We start from the raw sequence: 17337 nt of genomic DNA on the forward strand, positions 1-17337 counted from the left end.
AGTAGGTTGATGCTGCTACTGCCTTTACAAGGGAATGTCTGTGAGGTATATGCTAAATTGAACTGGACTAAATTATCTCCATTTTAGAAATGGGAAACAAAGGTAGGAGACCAAGTCAGCCTCTTGGTAATGATATACCAAGTGGTATACCCCACTCTTCTCTTGGTAATGAGAGCTCCACTAACTTTCCCTGGCTCTGCTGATAGCAGGTCTCACCAAGTGCTTGCGGGCAGCCTTAGTGGATCTCTACTAGATTCCCTTGACCTGTGTGTGGTCTTGTAAAAGCCACATCATGAGATTCCAGGCAGGAGCTATTTCTATTTCCACCCCTATGCTTGACCTCAAGCCAACGTGTCACAGATTTATCAAGTAGTGGGAAGATGAACTAAGTTCATTCCATGTGCCAGTAATTGTTCTAAGTGTACATTCATAAAGAAGGTAAGAACATGGCCTCTTAAGCTAGTTTGCTTGTGTTCAGATCCTGGTCCTACTATCTATGTGTTGCATGATCTTCATTAAAATTATTTAACTTCTCTGTGCCTCAGTTTTTTCAGCTGTAAATTGGGGATTAATACAGGGCTATCATATAATTATTTTGAAGGTCACCTGAGTTAACATGTTTAAGCATGAACTTTAGATGGGCTCTGTAATGGGGGTAATGCTAGCAGTATCGACCTTATGATTATACCCAAGAAATGTAAATTCTCTCAATCATAACAATTAATAGCAAATTGACTACAGACAGCCATTATAGCTCTTACAATTAAAATAAAGGAAACAAAATTAAGAGTACACACATGAACAAAGCATGGAGACACACAGTCAGATGGGCTGAAAAAGTCATTGGACTTGGACTATCTTTGGCCTGATGTCACAAGCTTAGACAATGCTAACCACTTGGCCTCTTAAATTTGTTTCCCACCTCTAAGATGGAGATAATTCTACTATACTCATTGTATCATTGTGAGGATTTGCTGAGGCAAGGATGGTGCATTATAAACTTTTATCACTAAACAAATGCAAAGATGTAGATTAACTACCTGAAGAAGCCCTTCAGCTCCTATTATCACTGTCTAAATGGATTTGGTGTCTGCGACTGGTTCTTGAACCAAATTAATATCTGTCCGCTGAAGATGGGAGTAGGATAAATTACACCAGAGTCTAAGGAAATTGAGGTAACTTTCATACAGCATAAAATTTAAAATTGTGGGTTCTCGAGGAAAATGGTGAAATCCCAGTCCTCTATGATTATCCAACTGAAATAGTGAAGTGGAAGCTCCACAGCTAGTCGGTGGATGTAGCAAAGATAAGATGGACTGGAAGACTAAACAGCCAGTTAGACCTGATTCTGTGAGGAACTCTGGAACTAGGTTTTTATTTAGCAGTCACCTTGCGCCATCTATGGGACATGGTGTTTTATTGCAATTTCAGGAGAGTAGGCTGTGAGATCTTCAAAGGCAAAGCAGTGGATTTGATTTTAAAAACTAATCACACCTCCCTTTGGCTTGTGAAAGCTATTGTCATTGGGTGTGGGCTTGTTTGTTTTTGTTTTTGGCAGATGCAACACTTTTTGTGACTATCAGTAATTCTCTCTTTGGAACAAGGGGAGAAATTTTGCCTTGAGATGTAGGCGTGCATAAGTTAGGAGCTGGATGCCTAGATTCCATTTGCTAATGTGTTCCTAATAGCTTGAAATCCCTCCCTCTACATTACATGACCAAGTCGTCATTTAAAAAAATCCTGTGAGGATTGTACTTTCCCACAGCTTACTGGAAAAGGGGCTGGATGAAGAGTTGAAGTGATTTCTATTTTCTATTGTTCAATGTTTTATTCTTAGCATCGGCTAGCGTAGGAAATACCACTGATTGGGACACAGGGAACCCCAAGTGCTGTGAAGGGCAGAATAGGCAAGGAAAATCAGGGAGGACTTTTTAGAGAGGAAGAGGTGGGTTCTATATCTTTGAAGAAATGAGGGTCACAGGAAAGGGAGATGGGATGGTGAAGACCACCTGTCTTCTCTGCTTTGCGTCTGTGGTTTAAGACAACTTAATGTAGAACGAGGAAATGGGTTTCTCATACGGTTGACTCATATCAAGCTTCTTTCCTTTGTATCTCTGTGTCTATGTCACCTGCCTATTTCTGTACTATGCTCTCTTGACCTCGCCCTGGTCCAACCATGCTTTAGTTTCTAAAAGTATCATGCTCTTCTTCTCTAAGGGTTATTGTGTCTGCTGCCCTTCTCTGCACGAACCCTCCTTTTTCTGGTAACTCCTCTTCATCCTGTAGATCTCAGCTTAAAAGTCACTTCCTGAAGGAGGCCTTGCCTAAGCCCCTAGACTAGGTGAGCTCTCCTTGTACCTGTGATGCATCTCATTCTTACCTCTCTTTTGGAATTCCCATTACACTTGTGGGTTACCTGTCCAACATCTGTCTTCTCTATATTGCCAGTTTGGGATTGAGTCTGTATCCCCATTGTCCAGTAAGAGGCACATGGAGAGGCTAGGAGGGGAAAAATAGCATCAAAATTTTATATATATATATATTTTATTATTAAGTTTTCTTTGGAGATATATTTTAGAAGGCAAACTAAAGGTGACGAAATGTGCACGATCACCAACTCATGGTAGGGTTGGGGGGAGAAATCATTGTGGATGCTGTTTTCCACAGCAGTGGAGTGGGCGCCTGTTTTTGGATCCCCTCCCCTCCTTCTAGGAGAAGGGGCTCAAGGATAGAAGTTCTGTTTTTACTCCTGCCCCCGAGGGTAGAGTCAGATGTGACTGTAGAAACGTCCCTGGTTGGAGCATGACAATACCACCAAACTCCTTCAATTAATTGAGAATAGTTGTTTTCCAGAGTGCACAGGAAAATTGGAAAGATTGGATATGTCCATAGTGCAAGTCTTTAAAATAATCTCTAATAATGTATAATAAACTATAAATAAACTACAAAGAATATTGTGCTGAGGCTTGAACACAATGAGCCCACCTGCAGATCTAAGAGAATGCTGTCTATGAAGAGATACAAGCATTTTGAACTGGGAGGAGATAAGAAGAGAAAGGTGATCCAGTTCTAAGTTTCATCTTCTGTTTGATTATGAAGACAATACAGGAGAATAGGTACCCCATGAGGTTAATTTGGCTGTAGTATGTAGGGTGAATTAGAAAAGATCAGTCTAGAAAGAGTGGTGAATGTTAGGGCTAGAACTGAATCCATGAAGCAAAGTCTGGAGGAAGCCTGGGGCTCAGAGTCTGTGGAGTGCTAAATGTCCCCAGGGTGGTAGCCCAGCTATCAGAGATACCAGCAAGTAGGGTCAAGATGATCCTGGAAAACCCTTCACAGACTTTTGCAGGCAACTGTTACCTCACATGTCCCAAGGCCATGTGAATGTCCTGTCAAGATTAGAGGTTTGTGAGAGAATTGCTTAGGGTTGTCAGTTGGAAGCCCCTGGTTTTACAAAGCTGGGACAACAATAGGAACTGACATGCAGGCCTGGTCATTTGACTCCTGATTGACCAAAGAGATGTGAGAATGACTTAGGGGAGGACCTACACTAGGTCTGGATGTTGTAGTGGGTTTCCTGAGTAATGAGGTCAAGGCATAAGAAAGCTCACTGACAGCCTTTAAATTTTAAAAATTCCTCATAGCCTCAGAGGGAGTTGTTCATGCTGTACCCACAGAATTGACTAAAATCTTTGAATCCAGTCTGGCTAACACTGTGATCCCTATTTTGACAGAAGAAAACCCCAAGTATTGGCATGTAGGAATATGTTTTGGGTTTTTACTGGCCAAACAAAGTTTCATGGCTCCTCGGAGGAAAACTTTTCGCTGTCAGGTATCAGGTAATGTCCTAAAGCCCTCCCTTGCTCATAAGTCAAGATCTGGCCCCTCGAAGTTTCTTCTTAAGAGCTTTCCTTTGGAGGCTGGCCGCTGTCTTGGTGGGACAAGATATTGACGTTACTTAGTGGGGTGAAGAATTCAGGGACAAAGGACAGCTAGCGGTAGGTTCCTGTGAACACACTGTGCCCAGCGCTGCTGTAAGCACTATGCACGTGCGTCAAGATGGCCTTGGACCCAGCCAGCCACACTCTCCCGACCTGCAGTGAAATCCTACTTATTCTCGTTCCAGTATAAGGGACCTCACTGAAATCTGACTTCATATTGGAAAGGGACCTCACTGAAATCTGACTTCATATTGTACTCTCAAAGCTGTTGTGTTATGCAAATCAGAATAAATTATTTCTTTCTCTTTTATCTGGCACTGACGCATTTACATCAGAGTTTATAACGTCACTTCAATTGTACTCGCTGAGAAATCCTGAAGGTGAGGGATGTTTCAGATTTCTTAAAGAAACAAATACTTTAGTTTTCTGTTCTTAAAAGTTTGTAATCTATTGGCCAAATATTTTTCTATATCCAGAATACTTCATTTTCCAGAATGTCTGGGAATTCAGTATATAAGATGGCCAGTATGATAGCAAGGAGCAAGAAGATACTTTATTCCCTTATTGCTTTCTTTTAAAAATCCTCAGAACTGTGAGAATTATGCATTTCAAATGTAATTGTTTAAAGTTTACTAGAGTAGGGGCTTATAGCTTAATCCAAATATCTTCTTTAAGGGAGTTTTGCTTTTACTTTTTCCCTTTTAGAAGCCCAAAATATAAGTGTGATGTTGGAATGGGTTATTTTTTATTCATGGAGATCTCTAATTTGTACTTAGGGGTTATGTTTCCGGAAACTTCCAAACTGGAGAGCTTCAGTCCTTAAGACCCCTATGGGCATAATCAGCTTTTCCTTAACCTAATTTACTCAACATCTCTTTGGATTTTGTAAGAAATTAGAAGTAGAGCCAAGTGGGCCACTTGTACTTAGGTTAAAATAGAAAGGTGTCATATCTCACTGGATTTGTAGTGTGTCACTTTGTCACCAAAGGTTTCCAGGTTCATTGCACTTCTACACAGAGGTGCAGTCTCAGAGTGCAAGGCATGTGGCATATTGGTGAGAAAAGGAGGGAAGAGTGAGAAGCCAGGGAATGGAGCTTCCTGAGTCGTGTCGGATAAGCCATTTTACCCTCCAGAGAGCACCCTCCTGGCCTAATCCCTGCTGATGTGGGTCCCGTTGTTTCCAGACAGTCCAACATCATCTAAAATTATTGAGACAAATGAATTGAGAATTGTTCTAACATGATTTTCACCTTCCCATTGACCATAGCAAGTCTTGATCGACAGTGCATAGGGAGTAGGACAGTGAGGTAAAAGAAAATTACTCATCTTATATACTTAACTTACATCATTGTTTAATTAACTAGTTAATTAATTAAATCATGTTGTAACCATTTACTAAGACCCTAGTATGTCCTAAGTGCTGCACTAAGTTCTTTACATTTACTACCTTGTTTAATAATCCCTCTAACAACCCTATCCTACGAAGTAGAGCTAATTTCTTCCACCATCTGAGAGAGAATGCTGAAACTCAGAGAGTTTCAGAGGCAAAAAGATAATTTGAATCCAAAGTCTGTAATTCTAGCCACTGTCTTTCATGATTTTTAGTGCTCCGGATACTGAGATGACTGGCAGACAGTGTCTACCCTCAGTGACGACTGAATATCTGAGAAGAGACATCACCATCCTATAATACTACTATAAACATGAGCCCAAAGGAGAGGCATGTAACCTGCCCTGAGGTCCGGATGGGAGGGTAGCTCATAAAGGCTTTTTGTAGATGGTAGAACTTGAGCTAAGTGATGAAGGATGACCAAGATGTGTCCATATGAGAGTATGTGTACAGGCACGGAGGCGTGAGAGCCTGTTGGCATGGCTGGTTGTGTGTGTGTGTGTGTGTGTGTGTGTAGAAGGAGAGAGGAAGAGAGACACTAAAATAAGGCTAGAAAGATATGCAGAGGCAGTGTGGATAAAGAAAAAGATGCAGATTTAAAAGCCACTGGGGAGTATATCAATAGAACTTGGTAATGTGGGAAATGAGGTATCCATAGTATAAAGAAAAATAATTTATTCTTATAGAACTTTTAATTTATAGCAAAATTGAAGGGAAGTACAGAGATTTCCCAAATCCCCCTCCACTATGTATGCATAGCCTCCTCATTACCAACACCTCCTTACCAGAGTGGTACATTTATTACAATTGATGAACCTACTTGTACATATCATTATCATCCAAAGCCTATATTTTACATTAGAGTTGTACACTCTATGAGTTTGAACAAATGTATAATGACATGGCTCCATCATTACAGTATTACAGAGTATTTTCACTGCCCTAAAAATCCTGTAATTCACTTGTTCATCCTTACCCACCTCCCCCAACCTCTGAAAAATTGATCTTTTTTTGTCTCTATAGTTTTGCCCTTTTCAGAATATCGTATAGTTGAAATCATACCATGATATAAAAGTATAACATAAAGGAAGCCACTTTAAAATGGAGTTGGAGCTTCCAACCCAGAGGAACTGCTTTGCCTGTCTTATCTCTCAAACTTTTGAAATGTTAAAACAGGGCAAAATAACCTTTAGGCTGGGCCTAAAGCAACATTGTGTCCCAAAAAACTACTGGCAAGGATAACAAGGAATCAGATATTATGACTACTGGACTGATGGCTACTGGACTGAAAATTAAAAGCATCACTATGTTAGCTTTTCTGCACCAAAAGAAATAGCTTCCTTCTGCTAATGTAATTGTTTCCTTTCCTTTTCTTATAAATACCACTTGCCTTTGTCTCTTAGTTGGAACATTAGTTGGGCTTCTGCCTGAATCAATGCTTCCCAAATAGCTATTCTTTTTTATCTCAAGTAAATGCTTATTGCCTCTTACTTTGAAAGACTTTTTATTTTTAGGTTAACAGTATGTAGCCTTTTTAGATTGGCTTCTTCCACTTAGTAATATGCATTTAACTTTTTTCCATGTCTTTTCATGGCTTGATAGCTCATTTCTTTTTAGCTGAACAATATTCCATTGTCTGGATATACCATAGTCAATCCACTCACTTACAGGAAGACATTTTGGTTGCTTTCAAGTTTTGGCAGAAAAAGGCTGCTGTAAACATTTATATGCAGGTTTTTGTGTGGACACAAAGTTCCCAGCTCCTTTGGGTAAATATCCAGGAGTGTGATTGCTAGATCACATTGTAAGAGTATGTTTATATTGTAAGAAACAACCAAATTCTTCCAAAGTGGCTTTAACATTTTGCTTTCCTACCAGCAATGAATGAAAATTCCTAATGCTCCACAACCTCAGCAGCATATGCTGTTGTCAAAGTTCTAATCGATGTCTCGACTATATTTATGTGTGTCTATATATTATGTGTCTCGTTGTTTTAATTTGCATTATTCTGATGACATATGATGTGGAGCATCTTTTCATATGATTATTTGCCATCATATATCTTTTTTTTTTTTTTGGTAAGGTGTCTGTGAAAGACTTTGGCTCATTTTTAAATTAGGTTGTTTATTTTCTTATTGTTGACTTTTAAGAGTTCTTTATATATTTTGTATAACATTCTTTTATCACATGTGCCTTTTGCAAATATTTTCTCCCAGTCTATGGCTTGTCTTGTTATTCTTTTGACACTTTCATATAGCAAAAGTTTTTAATTTTAATGAAGTCTAGTTTATTAATTATTTCTCCCATGAATTATGCCTTTAGTATTGTATCCTAAAAAGTCATTGCCATACCCAAGGTCATCTAGATCTTCTCTCATGTTATTTTCTAGGAGTTTTATAGTTTTGAGTTTTTCATTTGGGTCTATAATCCATTTTGAGTTAATTTTTGTGAAGACTTTAAGGCCCGTGTCTAGATTTATTATTATTATTATTATTTTGCATGTGGATGTCTAATTATTCCAGCACCATTTGTTGAAAAGACTATCTTTGCTTTATTTTATTGCCTTTGTTCCTTTGTCAAAGATCAATTGACTACATTTATGTGTGTCTATTTCTGGGTTTAACTTTTACTTTATTCATCATGGTTAATGAGTGCTGGCTTTAAACCAGACACTGTAATAAATGCTGGAAATATAGGGGACAACAAAAGAGGTGTCATCCTTGCACCCATGGGTTATACAGTGTATGAAGAGGAAATGATCAAAGATAATTTCAGGTTTCTAGTTTAGATGATAGGGCAGAAAACCCAGAAGAAGCAGTAGGTTGATGTGGAAAGATGTTTAGTCTTGGGAAGTGTTTCTGTGAGACATCATAAAAGAGGACCATACGCTGAACACACACACACACACACACACACACACACACACACACACACACGAATTGTACACTTGAAACTTATTGGATTTTGTTAATCGATGTCACCACAATAAATAAAAAAAATTTACAAAGGATGGACCATAAATAGTTGGGTATACAGATGTGGAGCTAGGAAAGAAATCTGAGCTTGCAATATAGATTTGGGCACCATCTGTATGGATATGGTCGTGAACACTATGCATTCGGCTGTGATTGTTCAGGGAATGTGTATTGGGGGTGGGGGAGGGGGAGGGAAGAGAAGTCAGACGATGGAACTCCAGCATGTAGAGGAAGAGAGATGGAAAGAGTTCCAGAGAAATTGCAAAGGAGTGCTCAGAGAGGTGAGGAGAACCAGGAGAGAGTCATGTGTGGAAGCCAAGTGTTATGGACTGAATTGTGTCTCCCCACCCCCAATTTATATGTTGAAGCTCTAACCCCCAAAGTGATTATATTTAGAAATAGAGACTTTAAGGAGAGAATTAAGGTTAAATGAGGGTGGGACCCTAATCCAATAGGACTGGTGTCCTTATAAGATGAGGAAGAGACTGCAGAGATCTCTTTCTCATTCTCCACATGTACAGAGAAAAGGCTGTGTAAAGACAGAGAGATGGTGTCGTCTGCACATCAGGAAGAGAGGCCAAATCCAAAACCCTTTCATTACCTAGATCTTGGATATCCAATATCCAGAACTATGAGAAAATAAATTTCTGTTGTTTAAGCCACCCAGCCTGTGGTATTTTGTTATGGCAGTCTGAGCAGATTAATACCCCAAGAAAGGAGAGAGTTTCAAGGACTGTTTAAAGAAAGACAAATATCAACAAAGATAAGGGTAGACCTGTGCTCTCCAACTTTGGCAATCCTGTGACCTTAGCAAAAGCAAGGAGGTGCCATGGCTGGAAGTCAGACAGCAGCTAGTTTAGAGGTTGCATGAGCAGGAGGAGGGACCACCTGTTTCACGTGCAAGTATGGCATCCAGGTTGGAGACTGACAGCTCCTACCACCTGTGTCTATAATCCCAGGTAAATTTCATTGTAAAGACTTGACCAGGGACCAGCATAGTAGGTGGCATGTGGTAGGTTCACAATAATGCCTTCTGCAAGTCCTTACTCTGCTACGTACTGGCTTAGTTCTAAAGTAAGGTCAACCTTACTTGACCAGCAAGGCAGCCTTATATAGCAATATGAGCAACATTTATTTAGTGCTTTCTAGGTGCCAAGCATTGTGCATATATTTTCTCATGTAATTTTCATAGCAACCCTATGCATTAGGCAGTATTATCATGCTCATTTTTCTTTTGGAAAAACTGAGCTATGGTTGAAACACAGGCACTCTGACTCCAGAGCCCAAGCCCCTAACTACCAGGCTCTATAGTTCCTGTTTTTCCACCATATGACAGCACTGCACGCAGACGCTTCAAGTCTGCCCTGTGGAGACTTGAGGAAGTAACATGAGCTCTCTGGGCCTCAGTATCCTGACATGCAACATATCATCTCTGGAGCAGAAGATACTCTAAGGTGCCTTCTTCCTCTAATATTCTGTGATCTGATGATTTGGACTTAATTATACTTTATTTATATGCCCTGGTTTTAACCTCTGAAAAGTCAACTAGAATTTGTCAATCAAGACTAGTTGTCAGAATCATGAGTAGGTCTTATATTGAGTGTCTTGTATATGACACATCATTCCATAGTTATGTAGGCAGGAAGCACATGAAACCCCACCCAATCATTGGCAGGCAACTGAGAGGCTTGATGTAGGCTTGATGTAGACAGGGTGTCTGTGGGTTTGGAAGAAGCCCCTGCTTCTGCCTCACGTTGCTGCTTCTGTTCATTGGCTAGGATGTGAGGAGTGTTGTGGCTGAGGGTTGGCGATCAAGTATTTCATTGAGAAGCTTGGTTACCTCCACAGCTGTTGAAAGGTTTAATGTTAAGGCTCCCACGGGATATACAGAGGTCTGGACAAATTTTTCTTGCAGAATCCCTGTCTACATAAAAAATTAAATTAAAAACATGTCACAGATATTTATGGATCCATGTGATGTTCATATGATCTGTCAATGAAGATTAGAACAATAGGTAGAGAAGAAGTAGGTATGTATTTATTTATTGTCTAATTAGTGCACATGAAGATTCCCGTTTAGGTCTGGGAGCCATCTCTTTGTGTTTGTTGTCAAATACTCTGTTCCTGGCTAATTTCATATCTTCCATTTGGAATAGGTAGCAACACTATTATTGCTCATAATGTCATGTCTATTCTGAACCTGTTTGCACTGAAACAGTATAGATCTTCTAAGCTCTGCAGGTTCCCAGTTCCATTTATTTAGTACTGATTACAGCATTACTCATGATACTGTATCGTCCACTAGGCTGTCTATAAATATTGGCTGCACCTCACTGAAGATGACCTTAAAGTCAAAGGCAAGTCATATTCAGAGTTAGCCGGAAAATGTGAATGATAATTCGGTTTTTGGTCATATGCAGATTCTTATAGCATCAGGTAGAATAGCATGTCTTCCAATCATGTCTCTGAACTTTTTAGATTGTTATCACTGCATTCACATGGCTCAGCTGGTTCTCTGTTTCAGATTTCATAAGGTCGTAATCAAAGTATGGGCAGGGATGCATTCCTTTCTGGAGGCTCTGGAGATAAATCCTCCTATAAGCTCATTCAGATCGTTGGCAAAATTTATTTCTATGTGGTTATAGGAATGAGGCTTCTATTTCTTTGCTGGTTGTTACCAGGTGTCAGTCTCAGCTTCTGGAGGCCACCTTCATTCCTTTTATCCATTTTCAAAGCCAGCAACAGTAGCATGAGTCCTTTGCATACTTTGACTCTCTCTAAATTTCTCTTCTGCCTCATTTTTCTTCTGCTTCCAGCTGGAGAATGTTCTCTGCTTTGAAGGGCTCATGTGATTAAATTGGACTTGCCTGAGTTAATCTAGGATACTCTCCCCATTTAAGGTCTGTACTTAATTATATCTGCAAAGTCTTTTCTGCCATGTAGCATAGCAGATTTAGGGGTTCCAGGTATTAGCGTATGAACATCTTTATGAGGGCATTATTCTGTTTACGCAAGAATTGCTGGTAGCCTTAAGCCCTGAACTTACCCTGTATTTGATATGACTGAGCTTCGCTCCAGATCAGCATGTCAGCATCATTTTGACAGCCCAATACTGCATGAACCCATGAAAGAGATACCTTACCAACTAGCAGGAAAATTCCACTTGCCAGGCCACCCTCTTGGAATGAGACCTGGCCATGGGACCTGGGACTACCTCAAGGGAATGATCCCAGAGCTCCCCATGTGAGTAGTGGGGTTGGGGTAGAGGGGTTAGAAGGTTGGAAAACATCTTTACAGGGCGAAATAGGAACTGGGTCACTAGGTCCCTGTCTAGGCTCCTGCCTGGAAGGTAGTACTGGTTCTGGGGGTTTTGAGGCACTGGAGTGGAGCTCAAGGAAGGCACTCCAAGGTGCAGGGGCACCAGGAGGTGGACCAGGGTAACGGCCCTGCTTGCCTGGTTCTGAGGGCAAGGCAGTTCTGTTTCTAGCAACTAAGCTGATAGGCGCTTAACTTTCTTATTCTTTGTGTAATATCTTTACAGAGAGTGGCTCAGTGCCCTGTTGAGGCTTGCCGTGATCAGGCAGGTGTTGGTCTGTGACAGAGCACAGAGGCTTTTGTTTCAGGCAGCCTTGGTTCAAGTCCTGGATATGCCCCATATTTGCAGGACAACCTTGGACAAGTTGCTTAATCACGTGGAGGTTCAGTCTCTTCATCTGTTCGGCAAACTGAAGTCAACAACAGCGAATACTGGCACTCAAAGGAATGACAGGTATCACAGCTACTTTATACTCACTTCTGTCCATTATTTCTACCTTTTAATGTTGTGAGGATCAGGTGATGGCCTATGTAAAAATACCTGGAATATAATAAATAAGCACTCCATAAATTTCAACAATAAGAATTAATTGAGCCCAATGATGGGTTAGTAAATGACTCTCTGTGAGAGAAGAGGAGGCAGACTAATAGCATTTGCCAGTTCCATAGTATATATCCTTCCACCTTGGCTAATTTCAGGATACCACACGTGTCATTGAATGGGAGGGTTGGGAAGATATGCTAACAATCAGTCCTCCTGGGCAGGTGGGAGCCAGCTCCAGCATCTACTAGTTGAACTCTTATTTTGTTCCAGGGACAGTGTTTAGGGCTGGAGACACAATGATGAATGCAGTGGAGTTCATAGTTCTCTTCTCGGCTCTTTTTCCCTTCTCGACCAGAGGTCAGAGCCTCAAAAATACTTTATAAATAAGATGTAGTTCTAGGTAGAGAAGCATGAACCTAGTAACCCCTCAAGGTGTCTCTCAGCTCTTGCCTGAAGCAGTAGAAGAAGCGTCATTTCTGACTTCTCTGCAAGCCAGTAGTCTTGTTTCCGTAGAGCTGAGTGGGGTATGATTAAGGCCAGAAATACTGCTCCTTTCATCGGTTTGGGGTTTGGTGTTGGTGGAGACGTTTCATTTCCTGGAGGCCCACTCAGCAATATTAAGAGGGGAAGGTGCTGGCTCATCCATTCATTGTCGTGGGGACAAAATGACCCTGGTGAGAACCAGTCATTTCCCAGTTGTGTGAGGTCGCACCTCTGACCACGTCCATGATTCGTTCTCCCAGGGCACTTCGAGGATGCCGAAGATTCCATTATGACTAGCATCTGATATTCTTAATAGGAAAGAGATTAATTGTTCTCAAAGTGGGAAGGATATTTTTTGAAGGTTTTAGAAGGTTGAAAAAAAAATCTATGTAGAGTACTTGGAAATGTGTAAACTGATAAAACTAGAGAGCAAAGAGGTTGTCTCTACCTCATCATCTTGAGTCACTGAACTCATATACTGTAAGTTGCTTTATATCATTTCTCAGAAGCCAATGTCTTTTCTCTGCTTAAGTTTCCATATAAGGTGGTGATATTAAGGGGAAAAAAAACATAATGCAAGCACTGTAGTTACTGGTGTTTAAAAAAGGCCTTTAAAATAAAGTTAATATCTGCTTGCTTAATACTGTGCTCAATTGGAATTTAGTATAAAAGGTGGGATTTGATGGCTTTTTTTTTTGCATGTGTGTGTGTATGTATAAACGTATAGTAAAATTTATTTGAGATGTTCGAGATTATATTATTTATTAATTTTTTTACCACACTTGAAAAATTAAAATATGTATTTAATATGTGTTCAAGCTAAATACCCAAGTTTTGGAATGAAGGACAAACTCTCAGAATTTCAAAATAGCTCCTCAATAAAAATAGAAAAAACAAATTAAGACTCAAGGATAGTAGAAAGCAGAAAAACAACTGCAGTCTATTTTTGGAGCAGCCTGGGTATGGGTGGGGGTGCTTTCACTTCGCTAATGTACAGGTGCCAGGTAATTTATTTCTAAGTTTTTCCATTCTAGACAACTCTAATTGATTTCTCATCTGTCAAAGATTTAGCCTTGTGAGTTAGTTTTCACAATACTTTTTACATTTATTATAGCATAATAATTCCTTTTCCAGGTTGGAGCCTTTGGATTTAATACAGCAAATGTGCAATGAGAATCAGATCACTATCTTGCTCCAATTTTTAAAATCACAAAATTTCATATTGTTGCTTGAAGTCTCAAGACAATGCTGATAATTATAATTACATAATTACAATAAAAAGCAAACATTTATTGAGTGTTTTCTGTGTAGGTATTATTTATGACTGTTTCCTATATGAAACTTTAAGGATGAAATAATATTCTAGAAGTTAACCTATATTGACAAGATATAGAAACAGGAAAACATGGAGCTATGGGGTCAGCAAATAGTATCAATTCAATTGAGAACGATGAAGTTAAAATGCAAAACTGTTATTTTAAGAGGATACTGTGATAGCTTTGAATGCTGGAGTGAGGTGCTTGTATTTGAAAATCATCAATGATTTCCTTTTGCCAGAAAAATTACAAGGAGGGAAAAGATGGTAGTGATGGTGTGATATGATCAGAAGTATATTTTTTAGATAATGTAAAAATATGTAAATGGTGGATTTGGATAAAGAATTAATAAAGATATGAGTTACAAGTAAGATGGCCAGGTGAAATATAGAATTCCCAGTTATATTTAAATTTCAGGTAAGCTACAACTTTTTAAAACTGTAAATATGTTCCACGTGTTATTTGGGACATACTTATACTACAAAAGTATTCACGGTTTATTTAAAATTCATATTTAATTGAGTGTCCTGTAGTTTTATTTGTTAAATCTGGCAACCCGATTTAGGAGGCTACTGCAATCGTCCAAGTAAGAGGGAACAAAGGCCAACCAGAGCTGTTCAGGAGGAAACTGATAGAAGATTGTGGATGTGAAAGAATTGAGAATGCAAAATCGATAGGACTTGGCGACTGTCAAGGGGAAATAATGTGGCTTCAAGTACTACAATGTGGCACTTCACAGAAGTGAGACAGAATCTAATAGACTAATTTTCTCATAGAAAATTCAGATATTTCAAGGAAAAACATTGGCTTACTTGACATATAGTGATTTTGTGAATTATAGCCTTGATGAGTACATTAAAAGCCACCATTGCAATTTTAAATTAAATTGGATTAAAATGTTAATAAAAGTTATATTCTCTGGAGAATCACATTTTCATGGATGTATTATGCAGTTTAAATATTTTATTAGTAGTGGGGATGTAAGTCTGCTTTTTCATAACCCAAATAAATAAAAGCTCATGGCTTTTATTCTCCCAAGGCATTTAAAGTTGTACCCTAAATCAAACAACAGCTGTGTGTTTCATTTCTGCTGAGAAAACAGTCTTTGAAAATGAATCTGTTATCAAGCTGGGCAAAACAACTTGAGCCTCATATAAATCAATAGGATTAAAGGGTGTTTCACAAAATCTTGCATTAATATTATTAGACAATATTCTCAATTTAGCATAGTAAACGGGGCCACTGTATCTTTTAAGACTTTGATTTCTAAATGTGTCTATTTCTAAACATATATGGGTATATCTTATATTTTAAGGTGTTAGAATTAATTAGAAATTCTAAAGATGTTCCTGAGTCCCTTTAAACTCTCTTAAAGCCCATTTAAATTTATTCAATAAATATTTATAAGATACCTTTTGTGGACAGAGTTTCTACCAATTATTTGCAAGGAAGACAGTATCTCTCCTCATAATCCAAAAGAACAAATCAATTATGGAGCAATCAAGTTAGAATAGAAACTTCAGACACAAAGCTATGTTTCCCCATTTTCTCTGCCATCTCTTGCCCTGTTTGCTGTGGTGCTGCTGTAGCTACCTGCATCTGCCAGGGTCCTGTCATGAGCCAGAAACCATACCAACTATTTGAACAGAGAGATTTTAACAGACTGGACAAACGATCAGAGACTCATGGATAAGGACAGTGGATTTGTGGTTACCAGTAGGAAGTGGGAAGGAGGAAGTAAATAGAGGTAAGGGGGGAGGGGGATCAAATATTTGGTGATGGAAGGAAATTTAACTTTGGATGGTGAACACACAATGCAATATGCATATGATGTATTATTGAATTGTACACTTGAAACCTGTTTGATTTTATTAACCAATGTCACACCAATAATTTTAATTAAAAAAAAATCTTAAAAAAAGAAATGTTAACACTAGGGAGTGGGGATGGGAGCAATGAAACTGGTTCTGTAAGTCTTGGAAAAAATTGCAAAGTGGATTTAGCTGGTGTTAATGGCACTGCTGCTGCTGAGGTGGAGAAATGAGCCTGGGATGATGGGCACACAAATGCGGAGCAGGCAGGAAAGGGCAATCCCTTCTCCCTGCTTCAGGCTTGCAGTCTCTGTTTAGCACCTTTTGCTGGCAGAGCCTGTTATGGATCCAGCTGTCAAAAGTAGACATGTAGTTTTCAGACTCCCAGACTCGGCATCACAATGCATAGTATAGAAGAGTCCATTTGAGCTGAGAGACCATAACTTAATGGCTGGCACACCTACCTCCTAAATGCTTCTCCTGAATCACCTCTTGCCTTCTCCAATGGGAGCTCTACCTTGCACCAGACTGATCTTTCCAAAGCCCTTTAAAGCTTCTTATGATCTCAGAATAAAAGCAAAGATCCCTGCCATGACCCACAGACCTTGCATGACTTGACTTCTTCATGCCTTTCTATCCACATCCTGGACAACATCTCTCTGCAGCCTACTGTCCTTCTTTCCAGTCCTCGAATGTGCCATATTCTCTTTTCTTTTAGAGTTTCTGTACATACTGCTCCCTGAGCCTGGAATGTTCTTCCTTCCTTCTTTGCCTAGTTTAGTCCTATTTAATGTTGAGATATCAGCTCAAGAAAAATTACTTCTTTAGGAGAGTCTTTTTTGCTCCCTAGACTAAATGACATTTCTCAGTTAAAAATTTCCATGGCTTCTTTGCTTTCTTTATGATTCGAAATCGGGTTGTTATATTTGACTAATGTCTGTTTCCTCACTTTATTGGGGGCATCACAAATGTAGGGATAATGTATGTTTTGCTCACCACTGTTTTCTAGGTGCCTGCAAGGGTCAAGTAGTAGACGCTCAACAAATATTTATCACGACTGAATGGCTGAACTGAATTATTTTGTGACAATGAAGGGTCTATTTTCATAATTTAGGATGTTATTTATATAAGTACTATCATTTCATTATAAAGAAAAACATTTGATAAGGAGCACCCTGAAAAAGTCCATTTTTTAGGATCCAGGTTCAAGACAGTGAGTCCCAAACAGTGGGAGACTTTGCCTTTGCAACTCATTCTCCATGCTCTTTTCATTTCTTAGATTGGCTTATTTCTAGAGGCGATCTTGCATCCACTGGGTTGATTATAGACAATCACAACAGAACATAATAGGCCAGTATTGTAATAGACAATGCACATTCAGAGGTATATGTATGAGGACAAGTGTGTGCGTGTGAGGTCTTACAGTTTCCTTTTCTGAATTCAAAGTAAAGGGCAGCTTGCTTTTCTTTCTTTCTTTCTTTCTTTCTTTCTTTCTTTCTTTCTTTCTTTCTTTCTTTCTTTCTTTCTTTCTTTCTTTCTTTCTTTCTTTCTTTCTCTTTCTT

Source organism: Pteropus alecto, unplaced genomic scaffold (genome assembly GCF_000325575.1).
Source record: "Pteropus alecto unplaced genomic scaffold, ASM32557v1 scaffold3, whole genome shotgun sequence".
NCBI lineage: Eukaryota > Metazoa > Chordata > Mammalia > Chiroptera > Pteropodidae > Pteropus > Pteropus alecto.